General features: G+C 41.6%; 1 non-coding gene across 1 annotated transcript; it reads left to right on the top strand.

Moving 5' to 3' along the window:
- The first annotated feature begins 4,700 nt into the window (after positions 1 to 4,700).
- Positions 4,701 to 4,772, top strand: Trnae-uuc (transfer RNA glutamic acid (anticodon UUC)). The gene has a single exon. It is a non-coding gene; the product is annotated as a tRNA-Glu (tRNA).
- Positions 4,773 to 5,039: the final 267 nt, after the last annotated feature.

Below are 5,039 nucleotides of genomic sequence, written 5' to 3'. Positions count from 1 at the left end.
CCGTCATCATTACCACCACCGCCACCACCACTACCACTGCAACTCCCCTTCTTCATGTTCTTCTAAGATGTCTCAAAGCTAAAGTGATCAGAAACTAAAACAAAGAAGCCATCCGTTGTCATAGTAATTGTTCGGTCATGGTGATTGCATCGACGTTGTCATAGCACCTGTTCAGTCACGGAGATTGCATCTCCGTTGTCACGGTAACGATTGGATCATTAAAGACGACTTGATTGCTTAATGGAAAAATATCCTGTTGGTGATCTTGTTAGATTGGAGGGGGTAGCGGTGGTGGTCATGGTGGTGGTGGTGGTGGTGGTGTGGTAGCGGTGGGGTGGGAGTGGGAGTATAGCGGTGGTGGTGGTGGTGGTGGTGGTGGTATGGTTATTTATTGCTGTGTTTCAACTTCAGGTAAGACTTTAATTCAGCATACCTATGATCAAAGATGTTCCAGCCATGACCATCCTGTCTATTAAGCGACATATCACACTCAGTCTATTATCTAATACACAAAAAAGCGGCCGAACTGGCAGAGCCGTTAGCACGAAATGATTAACGGCATTTCGTCCGTTCTGAGTTCAAGTTCCGACGAGGTTGACTTTGCCTTTCATCTTTTCGGGGGTCAATAAAATAAGTATCAGTGAAACACTGGAGTCGACGAAATCGGCTTAACCCCTCCCCCTCCCCCTCCCCCGAAATGGCTGGCCTTGTGCCAGACTTTGAAACCATTAAGACAGCGAGCTGGTAGAATCGTTGCCGCACCGGACAAAATGCTTAGCAGCTTTTCGTCCGTCTTTACGTTCGGAGTTCAAATTCCGTAGATGTCGACTTTGCTTTTCATCCTTTCGGAGTCGATAAAATAAGTACCAGTTGTGTACTGGGGGTCGATGTAATCGACTACTCCGCTCCCCTTCAAATTGCAGGCTTTGTGCCTATAGTAGAAAAGATTATTATTATTATTATTATTATTATTATTATTATTATTATTATTATTATTATTATTATTATTAAGACGGCAAGCTAACCTAAGGTGCTTAGCGGTATTTCGTCCGTCTTTACGTTTTGAGTTCAAATTCAACCAAGGCCGACTTTGCCTTTCATCCTTCTGAGGTCGATAAAATACCCACTACCCCGGAATTGCTGGCCTTGTGCCAAAACTTGAGTCCATTATTATTATTATTTAGAAAATCTCAAGAAGAGATGAAAGTAGTAACTATACTGAGAAGTAATATTTGTTACCGCTTCAATGTGGCTGTTCCATAGGGACCCAGGAGGTGCCTCCTCCAGCTGGTTGTCGATGCAACTTGCACCCGATATCTATTGCAAGCAAGGGAGCGAACCCATACCATCTTCTAGCAGACAAGGGGTCCACCATTATTATTATTGTTGTTGTTGCTACTGTTGCAATTGTAGTTGGTGAAGTAGATATATGATCAAAGACAGTCCAACCGTAGGTAGCTTTCACTGCTATTTCTAGCATATCCGGCGAGTCGTTTGCGACTCCCCATTGCTCGTGGTGGTAGTAGGGGTGATAGAGGTGGTGATAGGGATGTAGTTGTGGTGAGGATGGGGTATGGTGGTGGGGTGTGGGGTAGTGGGGTAGTGGGGTGAAGTAGATGGGATGTAGTAGTGGTGGTACTGATGGTGGTGGTGCTGGTACTGGTGCTGGTGATGGTGGTGATGGTGATGGTTGTGGTGGTGGTGCTGCTGCTGCTGTTGCTGCTGCTTCTGATGCTGGTGCTGGTGATGATGATGTTGGTGGTGGTTATATGGGCGGTAGTTGTAGGGGTGACGGCAGTGGAAGTGGCATATCTCAGGGTATAGTTGCTTTTTCATTTTCTGAGACCCTTTCTGGAGTATGCCCATAACATTTTCTTGTTGTCCTTCCGTAGTGCTGGTACAGCTTCCAGCATATATAAGCCCCAACTCTATCAGGTCTGTGGATGTCTTCCATTTTTCCCAGGACTGGGCAACTAGAAACAATATGATTCATTGTTTCTTCCCCATCACCACATATTTTGCTGTTACATGTTTATTTGTTTTTTTTTCCTTCATGATGTACATTTTGGTGATTTCTGGCCGCGTAGCTTCGACGTTGTGCTGCAATTAAAAACCCGCCAGTCTCTGCTTTGAGACCCGAACTTCTCAACCAATGTTGAGATTTTATTTTGTCTATTTCTTTTCTGTTTAGCTTAACCCACTATTTGCCATGAAAGGGCTTTTCTCGCCATCGTTTTATTATAGTACTTTGTAGTTCAAATCAAACAGCTGTTACCACCTTTTTTAAGTTCCATTTGAAAAGGGAAAATGAGGATGGAGAGGGAAGTGCTACCTCTCAGTGAATTTGTGAAAAGGTGGGTAACTATGGCAAAAATGGTTAGAGTAACTAGCCCTATTGAAAGTATGCACCTGTAGATTGGAGAGCGGGTGAGAGGGATCGTACATTTGGTGGTCAGATTACTTTACAGGTTTTCATGTTTCTTCTTTTTCTTCATAGTTGTCAGGTATTATGACCTTTTTCTTATATTTTTCGGCTTCCTTGAAGACAGAAAACAGTTTTTGTTTTGCTTATGCTTTGTAGCTATGTCTAGTTTTCCTTCATTCTGACTTAGATATTCCAGTATTCCTATGATGGATATTATATAATAGTTGTATATATGACCTTCCTATTTCAGGTTTTGGGTGGTACATTCTAAATTCTGTCTTTAGTTTTCTTGTTTTCCTATGATTGTAACGTAATTACTCTTCTCCAATTATTGCAGTATCGCCACTGTTTATGACGATACTTGTTTCCACTATAACCGTGTAGTAACCACAAACATATAACGAAGCAGGGTAACAACAACGTAACAATCCAACAAACTCTCCACGAACTATTCACGAACCAACAAACGATATTCCGACAAACGACCAAAACGACACCTTACGACTTCCTGCGATTAACGCCTACTCTCTCTCTCTCTCTCTCTCTCTCTCTCTCTCTCTCACTCAGACCGCTACTATTTATAGTCGTTTGGTCAAGTCTATTCTCGCAGGGGGTGACGTGACTCTCGCCACCTTTCTCGTTCATTTAGTGTCCAGTTAAGAACATTGTAACTGTAACTTACAACTAAGATAGCTAGAGTATTGAACCTATAATCTTGTTTTTTGCATTGAGCTCTGTTTTAAGTATTAATCTAACACATCTATGGTATTCATTCTTTATCTTCTCTTTCATTTGTGTGCGTTGTACCGTATCTAGTTCATTGATTCCTAAGTATTTGTATGTCTAAGGAGAAATCGTTGAATCACCATCCGTGAGTTATCAGAGGATGTGCAGATTAGTTATGGTTTAGTTCAATCTATTAACACTGATGATTTGGGTATGAGAAGCGTGTCTGCCAAGTTTGTGCCAAAACTGCTTTCAGCTGACCAAAAAGACACTCGGGTTTCAGTTGTATAAGATCTCCTTGACTGTGTCGAGAACGATGAAAACTTTTTGTAAACTTTGCGTAGGCCTCTGAGCAAGTGTCGCCAAGCTTTTGACAAAATTTGATGTAGATTCTCTGCTCAACTTTCTCTGTCTTGGTCAATGCAACGATCACACGCTACACACCTCCCTTCCAAGCACTGCTGTAAACAGCGTAAGTGAGCTAGAACGCTAAAACGTCGTGCGTATGCACAACAAAGTTTAAAGTCAATCTGTTCCAAGCGGTTTCACTCTCTGTGCTTTAGCTTCGTTACTATAGCAACAGTCCGGATACTTATTGATCAGACCACGTATACGTTGTGTCTTTGTGCCTGTGTTTGTCCCCAATCACCACTCGAGCGGTTTTGATATGTTTACGCATCCGTAACCTAGCAGTTCGGCAAAAGGGGTCGATACAATAAGTACCAGGCTTTTAAAAAAAGTACTGAGGTCGATTCATTCGATAAAAAATTCTTCAAAGCGGTCCCCCAGCATGGTCACAGTTTAATTACTGTAAATGGTAAAAGTAAATCTTCCGTTTTATGATCGATAAATTTAAGTGGAAATAACTAACACTATTCGGTAAAGCTACATTTCCAGACAGACGTTCGAATAGGCTCCCCCGCCCCTCTTTACCTTGTATCTTGGCCGAATCGCCAAGTAAAGGGTACGTAAACAAGCACCAGTCGTCAAGCGATGAGGAGCGAGCAAACACACACATACACGTACACATTTATTTTTATACAGCGGGCTTCCAGACAGTCTCTGTCTGTTAAATTCACTCACAAGGTATGGGTCGGCTATATAGAAGAAGACATTTGGCCAACGTGCCTGTTGTGAGATTGAACCTGAAAACGCATGGTTGCAAAGCGAGCTTTGGTGACGTTTATATTTACTTATTTATATAATTTATATTTATCGATCACATTAGAGCACATACCCAACTAATAAAATAAGAAGAAGAAAGTGATAAAAATATGGCCGTGGCGTGATTTGAACTCGGATTGCAAAGAGTCATAACAAATAAATACTGCGAAACTTTCTATGCAACGCTCGTACGATGACATTGGCAATTCGCCGAGATTGAGAGAAAGTAGGAGAGGAGGGAGTGACAATAGTGTAATAAAGGGAAGGGGAGGAATGGGAATCAGTCAATGAACAGGAGTGGGAGGAGAAAGAAAACTGACAGCGAAACTTGAGTGAAAAACCTGATTATAAACCATAGCATTATTAAAACATCATTCTCATGACTTCCCATGTGGTCTAGTGGTTAGGATTCCTGGCTTTCACCCAGGCGGCCCGGGTTCGATTCCCGGCATGGGAACGTTAATTTTTTTTTTCTCCTTCCTTTCGACTTCTTTTAATTTTCATTTTGTATGCATTTGTGGATATCTGCGTCTGTATTTTAATTTTTTTTCTATTTATTGTGTCCTTTCTTTTCTCATAATAATAGTCTGTAATTTCATTGGCTGCTCTTCTGTGTGTATGCGTGTGATTCAATCTTTTACTAGCTAATGTGTCCTTCCTTTTTCCAAACTGTAGAGTGTGATTTAACAGAAAAATTTGTTGCTATTTCTAACAGCTCGAGCTA

The sequence above is a fragment of the Octopus bimaculoides genome, chromosome 23, assembly GCF_046866305.1.
Source record: "Octopus bimaculoides isolate indiv1 chromosome 23, ASM4686630v1, whole genome shotgun sequence".
NCBI classification, from domain to species: Eukaryota; Metazoa; Mollusca; class Cephalopoda; order Octopoda; family Octopodidae; genus Octopus; species Octopus bimaculoides.
Note: the sequence above shows the minus strand (reverse complement) of the source record. Positions and strands in the feature narration are given on the sequence as shown.